Here is a 14,613-nt window from a genome sequence, read left to right on the forward strand (position 1 = left end):
TCTGAGGGTCAGAGCTCCATCATGGCTCGTGTTTAACATCTGGCTCCTTATTCCCATCCCCAGCTCAACCTTTAACCCTTAAAGGAAAATACTTTATCCTCACCTCTGCCTTATAGATGCAGAGGTTTGTCTTTAAAGGATTGTTTCTCTAAGCGTTTTACAGTGAAAGGCTCTTTACTCTCAGTTCAGCAGCTTTATTAGATTAAAATCTCTCTTTACGTTAATAAAATCACCTTCAGGCTCAGAAAGAGGGACAGATGTCTGAGAACATCATAGCTGCAGGAACCATCACCTGGATCACCAAGAACTGACAGCTTCTGCTGCAGAGGAGCTTCAGAACCACCGGTGCAGAGCTTGCTCACAGCGCCAGAGGAACACGGAGAACGAATATCTGAACACACAGAACCTAACTGGGTTCTGGGTTCTGGCCGACCCGGTCCGGGCTGGCCTGTAGCTGCTGATCCGTTTAGTTCCCACTGATGGAGACGTCTCTGTGGTTCTCTGTTATCGCTGCCAGCAGCCAGAACTCACTCTGCTGCCTCCTCAGACCACAGCTGGGTCGGTTCTGTGGTTCTGATTTTCACCTTCATGCTTTCTGTTCTGTTGGACCTCAGCGGTACCAGACCCTAACCATTACAGAGAGATATGTACTGAATGTGTTGGGTTGACCCTTCAGAACCAGTTTTCTGTCTTTATTTCCCATAACGAGCTGATTTTATCTCCCATTTACCGAGAGCTGGAAGCTGAGTCCCTCTGCCGTTCACCCGAGTGTTTTCTGTTCTGAACGTGAGATAAAACCTGAGTAACGCCCCTGTATTTATATTTATATTTATATTTATATTTATATTTAGCTGTTCAGAATAATTAAAGAATGAAGCAAACTGAATGTGGTTTATATCTTTGTGGTGATTGACGATGATGAGCCGTCGTCTGGACTTTGACTTGATGACTTGAATCGAGTCAGACTCAGCTCACAGGTTCGATGACCTTAGATCTAAACGAGTTTAATCAGAACAGAGTCGTGACTTAATTAAACTGATGACTTGGACCTGAGCGTCTCACCATTAACGTCTAAAACTTCCCCCTGAACATCTGAGGACTGGAAGTCTTCAGGAAACAAGTTAAACATTTATAGAAAACATTTTTAGATGCTTTGTGACATTTAAAGAAACTCTTTTCTTTATTTTTTTAGTGTTTGACGTGATTAGGTCATTGTGTGTTGGTAGAGAAATTTAAAGCACGGGACCCAGATGGAAAGCAATGACCTGCTCTGATAGTTTCCTGCCTCAGAGACACGCGGGTGTTTCTGTGACTGAGGGGAAGTGGGATTAACAGGAACCCGTCTCAGATCTCCGCCCCGCGCTCTGAAGACGACGTTCTCCGCATGCTTTGGTCTCCTGGGGTAACGCTGGACGTCTTCAGGGCGGCAGCCTGACTGGAGGACCGGCTTAGCGCTCGTTTAGCCGTATCTCTGCACCCAGCTATGACGCTGTCACCAACACCTTCCTGCAGTCTGAGTTATAAGCTGAGAAACGTCACTTTCTCTGCCGGTGTGCCTCTTCACGCGTCTGCAGCTCCCCTCCAGATTCCTAAATCTTAATCCGTGCCGCAGGGGAGCGCGAGCCCAGATCCTCCTTCCCATCACTCTGCTGCACAGCAGAAACGGTGGAGTCGGGTTCTCCGGCACCAAAACAACAGATGTTTACCGGTTTACGTCATATTTCAGGTCGATGCTCCTGTAGCTCTGGTTCTGACCCGGTGGAACACTTTGTTCCAGTTTCCTCTCTGGCTGTGAGAAACGTCCAGATGTGGTCCAACGATCTGCTCCTCGGCCTCTTGGCACAGCAGCAATCATTCAGAGATGGGAGGAGGAGCTCCATTACCCAGAGACCATCTCATCTGATGAGGATCTCTCCTGGACCCTTGGAGGTTTTCCAGGAGAGGAGACCACAGGAAACCTCCTAGTCCCTGGAGCAGTGATGTCATGATGTCTGAGGTCCCCAAAAGGAGCCGTAGAGAGTTATTTATGCTAGAGTTACCTTACTGCACTGACCTTGGATAAGAAGAGACGGATTCATCGTCTGTCGCTCATTTTGTGGATTTTTCATTGTTTCAAAACAACTTTTCTGAAAACACTTCCTGGATTTTCCAACCAGCAGCAGAAATGGTTTTAGAGATGTTCCTTAGATCATCTAACCTGACTCTCACCAGATGGATGCGGTTCCTCAGAGCTCCACATGCCGCCAACACATCTGGACTCGCCAATCAGGATCGCTGGGCGGGGTTTAGATGTGACCTATCAGAGAGGCGACTGGATTCAGACAACAATGGCGTCTCACAGCGAGGGAGCAGGAGGTGACATCGATGCTGTTTCATCAGCATCAGTCTACCGAATATTATATAATAATATTAGAATAATATTATTATATAATATTATTCTAATATTATATAATAATATTAGAATAATATTATTATATAATATTATTCTAATATTATTATATAATATTAGAATAATATTATTATAATATTATATAATAATATTAGAATAACTTTGATCCTTTAACAGAACAGAGAACGGCTTTGAAGGCTTTTGTTAGTAGAAACCTGGTTTCAGTTTAGATGTGATTGGTTGAATCACTGGGGGAAAAAAAAGAAAAAAAAAAAAGAAAAAAGAATTAGCTCATCAGTAAAGTGGTTTATCCAATCATATGCAAGCATTCCTGATAAGCCCCTCCCTCTGAAACACATCTCCAATGGAGCGACCCCAGATGGAGGAGTGGAGCTCAGCTCAGGTTATAGGTCACATCATTCACATCAGAACTTTATTCAGACACTGAGCTCCTAAAACATGGAGAAACTATTTTATAAAAATAAGGGGCATCAAGGTCCTTAAGAGACTTTGAGTCTGTCAGAAAAAAAGGTTTCCAGGCGGTGGCGCGGGGGCCGTTTGAGGCCCCTGTGTAGTTCTGTGTGGCCCCCAACTGCAGTTCAACTATTACCTGGTGACATTTGCCCTAATAACGTAAAAACATTTGAAAATGAAAACACAAATCTTATTAAACACTTTTTATTCACTTGAGTCTCACATGAAGTAGGACCACAAACATCCAGGACTTTTACTTGACCTGGAGACATTTTCTGCTTTTCTTTTAGTCAGTCTGACGTTTGAGACGTTTCCTTTCTGGTTTGGATCAACAATCACATCGACACAAAGTTCCACAAAACTCTGAACGCTTCTTTTCATTTTTTTTATTTACTGAGCAACTGTTTTAAAATGATCACATTTTTTGTCGGGTTAATTATTTTGAACTTGGCCATTTTGGACACCAAAGCCTTAAAGTTAGGATTAGAAGCAGCAGCCGCTGAACGCATCCTGCCCCGTTAACTAAACGTTGGTGATAACTGGCGCACAGCATGGAGGGAATGAAGCTTCAAACATCAGACTGAAGCTAAACCGAGCTTTATTTTATCCCACCAGAAAAACAGGATTTCTTCTGAGATCAAAAGGAGACGAGCGTGGTAGACAGAGCTGCTGTGACGTGTTAGTGAGCTGATTTATCTTCATGTAGACTGAATTCAGGATGTCATGTGCTTCCAAAAATAGGCAAGAAAAGAGGAACGAGAAGCCGGGATGTGTTGGAGCAAAACATTTCCAGTCTGGTGGGAATAAATAAATCTGAGACATGGCCAGGGAGGGTTGGGAGGAGGTCCTCCTCTTTTTAAATATCTAAACTCTGTCGATAAGTTAGGGAAACCTGGCTGCAGATGCAACCTTCCTTAAACCTAAGATCCACATCTTCTGAGCGCAGATGAAGCAGAAAACACAGAACTTCAGCTCAGCTCCTTCACAACAACCATACGCTCAGAACAAGTTGGTTCCAGCCAAGACCATCAGCCTGCACCTCAAGGACAAAGGACACTCTTTGAGGACCAAAATGTTCACACTGTGCACAGAGAAGACAGATGGTTTGAGAGAGGAAGCCATTTATGTAAAGCGAGATAAACGACTTTAACCAGAGGAGGAGGGATCAGGTTTCAACCTTCAGAAACTTATAATACAGCTGAAGGTTTGATTCCTGCCAAGTTTCCCCAAGTTCTCACCTCCATGATGTGAGAACAACGTTCCTCCTGGTAGCCAGCCTAACGAGGAGCCTAACGAGGAGCCTGACGAGGAGCCTAACGAGGAGCCTGACGAGGAGCCTGACGAGGAGCCTAACGAGGAGCCTAACGACTCTCCATGGTTGGAGCGATCAGTTCCAGGTGAATCTACAGGTGAATGTAAGGAGGCCTGCAGGTCTATAAATCCAGACATTTTGAACTCAGAAAGCTTCCTGGATGGGAAGAGGAACATCTTCAGCTTCAGAACAGAAGTCCAGTTGTTTTATTATTCAACCTTTGTTGGATTAATCCTGACTTGATGACTGAGAACCTTCACCAACGTCTTGGCTGGAAGCTGCCAGAGAACCACATCATCTGCAAACAGAGAAGCTGTTTCAGACTTGAAGCTTTTAGAGCCGCTGAGTCGGGTCAGTCGTGCTGCCGTTACTTTGACACTCTGGAAATCTGGACTCTGCTGAACATCCGGCCTTCAGCCGTCCGGTCCTGCTGCTCCAGAAGCAACGGATCCCTCCTGGTGGCTTCAAAGCCCCGTAGCTTTAATAAACTGCAGCGTCTTCAGAGTAACGTTCATGTCGCCCAGTCCTTCCAGTTTGCTCAGTTCCCCTCCTTCGTGCTCTCTGTTAACTAGTTAGTTGGTTGTGGGTTAGTTTCCCGTCCTGCTAGCTTCGGTTCCGCCTTCATTCAGAGAATCAAGCAGCAGGAAGCCGCGCTCATCAGTCACAATCACTAACATCTTCCACAGCATTCAGAGTCGTTGTGTCACAAAAGAGATTAGAAATGAGATGTAATGTTTCTGAAATGACTTCCCTTGCTGCGTTGTGATTTCCTGATGCGAGTCCCAGCTGTCGTCTCTGCTGCAGCCGATCCTCTGAAGCCAGGAGCAGAAAGCAGAGAAAAGGTCTGAGGAAAAGTTTGATCAAACAGCTTCTGTGTGATAACAGGAAGGATGAACGTTTCAGGAACGCTGGTGGAGAGGAGAGGGAGTTATTGTTCTGAGCAAAAGCAATCTGCCGCTCCCCCCCGCCAGCCCCTCAATAACGTCATTAGGTTTAATGAGAAACGAGCAGAAAGCCACAATGATGCGTTATTAGCATGGCAGACACGCAGCGGATAATTGGGAGATGTTGTTGTGACAGCAGGTGAGACGCCACTCAGAATAATGAACTGCTGTCAGAGAGTCGGATCATTAAACGCCGCCGGTCCGACACCGATGAACATCCCAGCCATTAAGTCAATCAGGCGCATTAAGACCGAAGCGACGGAGGAATTCACCTGAAACAGAAACTTTGTGATCAGGCCCGCCTCACCAGAACCAGAGAGCTTAGAGAACCCAGAGTCTAAGCAGACATCATCATGGCGTGATCGTGGGTTCACTCTTCCTTCAGGGCTTATCGCACATTTATCATCATATCACTGCGGGAACATTAATAACACAACCAGCTGCCTGGAAATGCCAAACGTTTGTAATAAATGTGGCTAATTATCAGTCTCTGAGCCAGCCACGTGTTTAATACAGTTTGATTTTAATGCAGCAGAAAAGTCCTGAAAATATCCTGGAAAAGTTCTGAAAATGTCCTGGAAAAGTTCTGAAAATATCCTGGAAAAGTTCTGAAAATGTCCTGGAAAAGTTCTGAAAATATCCTGGAAAAGTTCTGAAAATGTCCTGGAAAAGTTCTGGTCGGTTCTGAAGCAGTGACGTAATCAGATTAAACTTTTTCAACAAAACCGTGTTGTTGAGTCGTAAATACTGACCTTTCTTCTCCTCCAGCAGCAGCATTGTTTACTCACTGGGTTCTGGTTCTGGTTCTGGCTCTGAGTTGGATGAAATCATCACTTATTGCCCGTTTCCCCATCATCTTGCAGCCCTGACTCGTATTCAGAAATCGTTTGGTGACGTTCAGGTTCTGTTCACTGGCTGCAGCTCCACCTTCAGCACCGTTGACCCAGAATTAAGAAAAATAAAGATGTCAGCAGTTCTTTTATCGATGCTCTCTTTCTATCCTTTTTAGTTGTATTTTCCTGTGATTGCGTGAAACCCACTGCATAAAATCCACTGACTGTAAAAGAGGAGCCTCGTCTCTCAGTGAGGCTGAACTGTGACAATGAAGGTAAAATGAAACAAAAAGCATTTAGTTGGTTCAGAAGATAAAAATAAGATGATTAATCTGATCTTAGCTGAGCTGGACTTCACTGCATGATGAGCAAAGGAAACATTTGATTCAAACGTGGAGCAACGAGGTTTTTAATGTAAAACTAAAAGGGAAACAAAGGTTATCGTCTTGATCTGGATCTGTGCCTTTAAACGTGTCACATCCTGTCAGCTGCGCTCTGGTTCTGACCCGTTCTGATGGATCAGCCCCGGTCCTGAATCACGGCTGCTGACTGGAACCGGTCTGACGGCAGACGTTCCTGGAAGCTGTGCTGGTTCCACCTGCCTCCAGAGGGAGGAGGAGCTGGTGAGAGCTGGACTTACTGCTTGTTGCTGGTTAATTTGGGTTTTTAGCCGTAGAACGGTGTTTGCTGTGGACCGGCTCAGATGGAGCTGCGCCCACGCCGTCCTGCTGAGGACGGTTCATCTGTCCAACAGGTTCTCTGAGTCAGTTCTTCATGTCAACAACAGAAAGGCTCCGTCTGCTCAGATGTTTTCTGCTGCAGAATCTGCAGAACCGAGCTCCGCTTCTTGTTTTTGCATTTCTGTACCAAACATGCTCTGCTCAACACATATTAGTGTTTTATGTATTTGTTGGTTAAATTGATGTTTCTATAACCGAGCATGTTGTTATCTGCTGTTTCAGCTTCAAAGAGCTTCTTTTAGTTCGCTGAAGAGTTAAAGGAAAACTGATTTTTAATTTTCTAAATGCTTTGTATGATCTTGTCCTAAAAGCTCTTAATATTTAATTTGTCACCGCGGATAAATTCCTCTTTGCCCACTCCGGTTCATATTACACTTACACAATGAAGGCAACAAAAAAAAGACAAACAAACATGCAATGAAGAGAGTCACAGATGAAGATAATGAGGTAATAAGGTTCTTATTGAACAAAGATGATTGAGGCTAATAAACAGAAATGTGCATTTAGATATTCAGAGATGATATTGTGCAGAAGGCCGTAACATTAAGGTGATTGTATGACGGGCTAATAACAGTGGGGGTTAAAGGTTAATGGTGCTTCCTGTAGAACATCTGAGGTTCCTGGTCAAGATGCTTCATCCTGATGAGAACTTCCTCTGGAGGATGAAGTTCTCCTCGCTGTCAAACCAAAGAGCTTTTCTCTCGGTGAAACTCAGCAACTCAAAATAACCCAGAATCTATTTCCTACTTTAGTTTTTAACCATAATTAATGGTTCAATGTTTCTAATGCGTGGTTTCATTCATGCCGGCTGGGTTCCAGCACATTCTCGTGGTTCTTCTGCTACAGGTTGTGTAGGAAAAGTTCTGTTGGACCAGACTAAAGCCGTGTGTGGGCCGGTCCGGACCGCGGTTCTGTGCTGCAGGTCAGAACCAGACAGCAGGCCTCGGGTTTCCCTCAGACCTCATTATAGCTCCCAGCACACACCCATGCTGGTTTAGGGTACTTACTGAGGACCGTGACTTCCACAGACTTCCATTCATCTTCTAGTCTTTCTATGGCGGACTCTAACCTTTACTAGTTTATACCCAACCTAAACCTAAATGACACCGTAGTGCTGAACTAACCCAGTAAAATGAGCAGATTTTCTCGCTCAGCTGCAAACACAACAAACGCACAGAAGGCTTGACATCTGGAGAAGGTCAGAGATCATGTCCTCGGCTACATCATGAACCCCAGAGAGGAACGCAGCGGCGGATCAGGAGCATAGCTGCCGATCCGGAGGCTCCACGCATTCCTTCGCTCTGCCGGACCCCCCCCCCCCCCCCCCCCCCCCCCCCCCCCCCCCGCCCCCCCCGCCGTCCTTCAGCCTCCTCCAGCTGTCCCTGTGGCAAACAGCTGAGCGCCCTCCAGCCTCAGCTGAAGCCCAGCAGACACGTGGTTCCTGTCTGCCGCCGTCTGCAAATATCTCTGACGTTCTCCGGCTGAACTGGGAACCAGTGGAGTGAAGAGGGAGGGAACCCAGAGATCATCCCGCTACGTTCCTTAACCGTTCCACCCAAACTCCTTTCCTGGACCGGTCTGACCACACGGCTTTATTCAGCGTGGAGATCTTTTCACACTTTGTTACATTAAAACTTGGGTTTTAATGTAGGGCTGGGCAATAATTCAGTAACAATATATGTCAATGATAGACGTATATAGATGATAGAGAAAAAAAGGGTCAATAAAAAGTTCAATAGAATAAAGGTTTTCCTTCCTCATGCATTATAGCCATGTAGGTTAATATTACATCATTACATCCTCCCAACCAATCACAAACTGACCCATGAACCAAGCTCCGCCCCTTTTAAAGGGTCCAGAGAGCACGCGTTCCTTTTTCTTTTTTTAAAACTTGCAATTTTGGTAAAAAGTTGGAGAAAAGAGTTTGAATTCAGTGTTTTGTATGTCTCTCTATCTGAAAATAAATAATTAAGCTACAGTATAAAACGTCCAGGGCTGCACTTAAAATAAATGTTTTGAATTTAATGAAAATTATGGATATCGATCAGTATGATTTCTGTTTTATCAACATACTTTTCTTCTGTACGGTCCAGCCTTACTTTAATGTGACCTTGTTGTAAAATGGAGGATAAAAAGGTTTTAATGGGAATGGATGTGGTGCTCATCAGTGATGCTTTCTCACCTGCAGGACTCCAGGGATGCTGCCACGCCTTCACACCTGAGCAGTCAGCCTGGTGAGTAAGCAGCTCCTCCACACCAGGTTCTACTAGAACCGCTGACGTTCCTGTGGACGTTCCTCGTCTTCAATCTAAGTTAGTGATGTTATGATGAACGACACTTTTCATTATGAAGAATCTAAATCCATCCTGATCAGGGCCGCGTTTCAGCTCCTCTGCTTTTTCTGGCTTTGATTTCATGAGAAGCTCGATTCTTCATCAGGAATAAATCTTTAATTATAGCTCCCTCATCGTCCATCTGTTGATCCCGTTTTCAGCTTTTTTCCTTAAAGCTCCATCGTTTATTTATTTCCATTCAGGAAATCTACTCTGACATGAAGTGTGTGCCAGTGGCTGAAGATAAACATGATGGGAGCGTCGCTCATACCTAAACCTCTGTGGACTCTGTGTTGTAATTAAAGAGCAAGCTGGAGGAACGTTCATGTTAATGGAATTACCTGCGGGGCCATCTGGCTGCAGGTCGCTCCTCCTCATCGGTGTCCCCGGTTCCTCTGAGCCCAGGAGGCGAGCGGGAGAACGTGGAGAGGACTTAATCAACTAAAATGGTTATTGTAATGAAAACTAGTGTAGACCCAAACCGCTTTCATCCAGCGGTTTGTGTCTGAACTCTGAGTGAGGAGACGGCAGAGATGATCTTAGTGAGGAGGTGGGTTGACCATGTGGGTCGGTGTGAAGCTAAGAGCTCTGATTGGTTGATGGGGAAAAACAACAAATGAGCTCCTATTGATGAAAGGACAGAAATGAACTGATTAAACTGGATTCAGAAATGTGACATGATGATGAAACTTAATTTTCCTACAGCATCAAATTGTTTGAACGCACCTTGTTTTCATCCAGATCATTATATTGATTTGCTCGTTTATTTTTACTCACCTGTCATTTACTTTATCTGTTCCATATTAATGTCCTCTGGTCAACCTTTTACTTCACTTTCCTGCTTGTTTAAAGCGGTTTGATTTGAAAAAACGGCCGACATAAAATGAAGAGAAAAAGGTGGATAAATCTGAAACTAATTAATTTCCCCATATGGGGATGATAAAGTTTATTTTATCTATATATTAATAAATGTCTGATTGTTAAAGAAGTTTCTGAGCTCATTTCCTCCTCTGCTCAGGTGGCTCAGCCAATCAGTTCTCTCTGTTCAGGTGGATCAGCCAATCAGCTCTCTCTGTTCAGGTGGATCAGCCAATCAGCTCTCTCTCTTTCCACCATCTTCCTGCTTCAGACACTCTGACTAAAAGTCCTTCTCTCTACTAACATTTTCCACTTTAGCCGCTCTCTGAAGGCCTGAGATGCTTTGAGAATAACTTTTATTTCACTGAAGTAAAAATCTAAGACAAATCTTTCAGGAATTTCTATTATTTGAATTCAGGAAGCATTTTTCCTAAAATGTCGTCACTAAGAGCGAATTTTAGCCTGACGAGTCTTTGTGAATCTGGGCTCAGATCCAGTTTAGGAACGTCTGAAACATAAACATCTGAAACATGAACGTCTGAAACATAAACGTCTGAAACATAAACGTCTGAAACACGAACGTCTGAAACACGAACGTCTGAAACACGAACGTCTGAAACATAAACGTCTGAAACATGAACGTCTGAATCATGAACGTCTGAAACATAAACACATCAAACATCCCACATCCTCAGCAGTTAAAGCTCAGCCACTCCGACCTTTAGATTCCGATCTGGGAACGACTTCCTGAAGTCGCTCCAGACAACAAACTGCATGTTTCAGCCTTCAGCCTCAGCAGCTGCTCCACCAACAGAGGCTGATCAGCGTCTTTTTACTGATGCAATGAGACACAATCCATCACGTCGGCCATGTTGGAGATGCTGGTGTAAGTCTCTGATTTCTGGGTTCCTGTTGATTTGTGCAGCAGAACGCAGCACCAGAACGCAGCAGCAGAACGCAGCAGCAGAACGCAGCAGCAGAACGCAGCAGCAGAACGCAGCAGCAGAACGCAGCAGCAGAACGCAGCAGCTGTCTTTCTCTGTTCACGTGGCCGTCTGACTGTAAAAACACTTTTTATCGTTTTTATCGGAGCTCAACGTGAACCGATAAGCTCTTCTCTCCGTCGTTTGTTTAAAATCCGCTGCTCCTGTTTTATGCCTCTGCTTTGTTCTCTTCTCATGTTTCTCTGCTGAGAAACCAATTAGTGAGCAGAATATAAGCTTCAATGAAAACTTCTGTGCGTCTGCATCTGAAGGAGAAGCTGGAGTGGAAATCAGATGGATTTGGGTCACGCTGTGCAGAACTCAGCTGGATGCAGAAGCATTTTTCCTGCTGGCTCCATATTTAATGCCTGAGCTTGGTTCTCTGCAGATCTCTGACCCTCTAAACTAAAGGAACCATCAGCAAACGCTGATCTAACAGATGTAACATCAGTTTCTGATCTGAGAGGCAGCGAATGCTCGTCTTACAGATTAAACTCCTCTGGAAGTCTGACACATTCCCCGTTACTCAAAGCAGGAATCCCTGCTGCACTCGGCCTGAGCAGAAGCTGAAGGATGGATGGAGACGCGTTGGGCAGGATTAGTTTCTCTGAGGCCAGAGCAGCTCGTCACGTCTGCCTGATGAGATATTCGCTGTAAATGAGACTTTTCTCCTTTGCTGCGGCGGAGCTGCTGTTTTCCCGGCCGCCGTGTCGAACACGTCGCTGACATTTCATCCGTCTGGCCCCGCCGCTCCGCCGCCGCCGCTCTGAGACACGCGGTACGGAGGAGTGAGGTCACGGGGTCAAGTGAAGCAGCAATCATGTTGGATGATCTCATTTCCTGCATCTCCAGTTGTCTTTGTCTCAGATCCTCAGCACCAATCCAGCTTTTTCATGTCCTCAGAGGGAAAGAGCCATATGGATAATAATAATATGCTGTTTAAGCTGGAAAATGTGACTGCTGGTTAAGTAGCTAACGGCGGAGGAGAGGTTACTGTGGACTGAACGCTGCTGACACCAGGGAAGGTCTTTGTGAGGAGAGGAAACTGCTGGATCTCTGCGGGCGCCACACAGAACCTCTGCAGAACCTCTGCAGAACCTCTGCGGATGGCCCAGACAGTCAGGGCAGGGGATTCATCAATACTGTTGACTTTAGTCTGTCCCTAACCCTAACCTCAGTGTTCCCACATATGACTTTCTTTATTTCAGGATCTCGGGAGGGTAACTTAGTCAAAGTACATCCTTCAATATAAAGAATCCTCTTGATATTGAACGACTTTCTTTTCCATGCTGTGTGCAGCACTGAAGGAGGCTAACCACCAGGGGTCTTGGTGGTTTGCCTTGGGGGGGGGGATTCGGAGCCCGGCGGTAGCGCTGAATGCTGGACTTCATGTCTGCTGGCAGGCTGACTTCAGGTTTTATTAGCCTGCTCACAGACACTAATAGATCAGGCCCCTCAGACCCCTGCAGTACTCTGTGTATACGGAGATTGTTTCAGTGTGCCTCAAATTCTGTTAATTTAGCCTGCAAAGCCTCCTGGGTCTCTGATCCTGGATCAGAGCGTCTCTTATGGCCTCATCTCATTCATCGATGTCAGACTTACATTATCCCGCCTCTACAACTCTGGTTACAGCAGCCTGTAGCTCGCTGGCAGCTAATTCTACTTTCTGGTTGATTTCTCCTTTAAACTCGTTCATCATTCTTCGTGTCGTTCCATAAAGAGCGTCAGAATTCAATCATTTCACTTTTTTAGGTCTGACCTGAGTGCCTGAGTCTGGTTGTCGGTAGCCGGCATGTTCAGGTTAGCTACAGCTTTAGCAGCAACACCGTTATCCTCGTCTTCTTATGCTTGGAGCTTGGTGTAGTTTTAGTCTTTTTTTGCTTTCCCCCTGCCATGCACTGCAAAAAACGGAACTAAAAATAAGTAAAATGTTCTTAAAATGAGTGCATTTGTCCTTGATTTGAGGTGGTAAGTAAGATGATTTGCCAATTGAATAAAAGTTTTGCACTTAAAATAGGAACAATTCATCTCCATCATCTTATTTCAAGAGCTAAATGTTTAGTTATCTTAATTTAGGGGTCAAAATACAGATAATCTTATTTACCTGCTCAAATCAAGGACAAAAACACTAACTAAGAACATTTTACTTATTTTTAGATAATTTTTTGTAGTGTGGTTAATATTTTTCTATCAGCAGTGAATTTTAAAGAGGATTATATCATATATCATATCATAAAGTTGAATTGTTGTTATTATTATTATTATTATTATTATTATTATTATTATTATTATTATTATTATTATTATTATTATAACACCAGGTGGAAGTGAATTTTTCAAGCAGCCATTAGGTTCAGCGCCACCAGAAGTCCTGTCCTTGGACAGAAGTGTCTTCTTTGCTGAGCCTTCTGTACAAAAAGCATCGGCCGTGTTGTGAGGCAAGCTCTGCACTGGTGGCATCCTGGTTCTGTAGCACCCTCCTAGGAAGGGACGGTCCTGAAGCTCTGCAGACGGACCTCTCAGCGTGAGATGCTCCAGCTGATTTATTCTGCGGTGATTTCTGCCCTCTGACCACGGCTAACACCAGAACGTCTTCTGATGATCCGTCTGCTGACGCCGGCCTCACTGCAGGACGCCGCCTCCATTTTTAGATTAAAAACCAGCAGCTGGGCCGAGCGCAGCCCCCAGTAAGCGAGCTTTACATTAAAATGTGGCTTTTGACGAATGGCTGCGCAGCCAATCGGGTTAATGGATCCTGTTATCAGCAGTTGTGTCAGGATCCCAGCTGGATAATAATGACTGCTCTGCTTTTGTGGAGCATTTAATTCAATAAGGAGTCCATTACTTCCTGCCTGTTAGCCTGCAGCCTCTGCAGCCTGTTTCCCTTCCATCACGTCTGCAGCATCCCTGCTCCATTTCAGCCTCTTATTCTTTTATATGTCATTAGTCTGAGTCCTCATTAAGAAACAGGATTTCTGGGGAACAAAGGCGACCGAAACCCTGTGGCCTGGTTACAGAAACAGAAAATGAGACATTTGGCATCAGGTTAACCAATTAGAGTGGCTGTGTTTCATGGAAAAATGTGTTTGTGTTGCACAAGGCATTAAATCAAAGCTACGGCTACAGGTGCATCGCTGGTTTGAAACCAAGCTGTCTGGATGTGGAGGCTGAGCTGTGAGACAGTTTTCAGTGTTTCTCCAGTAAAAACTCTAGTCTGAGGTATTTTTCCAGCCATTAGGAGCAGAAAATCAGTTTTCTAAAAGTCCGGAAACATCCAGGAAAGTTTAAAGCTGACAGCTACTCTGCAGCAAACTGCATCTTCTGGATTCTGTGTTTAGAAAGTTACAGCAAACTGTCATCAGGAAATGAGCTGAACGATTATATCTTTAATTTCTTCGTTCCTGCTCTGAGTCGTTCTGCTTTGTGCCGTTTATCTGTTCATCTTTCTGCTGCCGTTTGATTGGTCTGACTGGTCCTCAGCCACCACATCCACAGCAGAGGACAGCGTCAGGTAGACGGATGAGCTGCAGAGGAACTCCAGACAGATGCAGGTCTGTCAGGAACTGAGAAGGCTGGGAAGGAAACGCTGGACTGGTGGCAGCCTTCTCACGGACTTTTCTCCCAGCAGACGCGTCAGGGCCGGACAGCAGAGGAGTTTTAGAGAAACGAGCGAAGCGGCAGCCTCTTCGTCCCTTTGAGGCCTGGGCTGTTACACGCCGACCTGCTGCAAACACTCACAGGAAGACG

The 14,613-nt window shown here is 45.0% G+C and overlaps 1 protein-coding gene across 4 annotated transcripts in view; it reads left to right on the plus strand.

Annotated features, from left to right (window-relative positions):
- LOC105918746 (poly(rC)-binding protein 3) overlaps nt 1-14,613 on the plus strand; it is a 99,839-nt gene that overhangs the window by 31,211 nt on the left and 54,015 nt on the right. For 3 of the 4 annotated variants that reach the window (XM_036151754.1, XM_036151758.1, XM_036151757.1), the window contains exon 2: nt 8,881-8,926. The exons of the other annotated variant lie outside the window; for it this stretch is intronic. The gene's annotated coding sequence lies outside the window, so the exon portion shown is untranslated. The remainder of the gene's footprint in view (nt 1-8,880; nt 8,927-14,613) is intronic. 4 annotated transcript variants of the gene reach the window in all.

This window comes from Fundulus heteroclitus, chromosome 20, assembly GCF_011125445.2.
Source record: "Fundulus heteroclitus isolate FHET01 chromosome 20, MU-UCD_Fhet_4.1, whole genome shotgun sequence".
NCBI lineage: Eukaryota > Metazoa > Chordata > Actinopteri > Cyprinodontiformes > Fundulidae > Fundulus > Fundulus heteroclitus.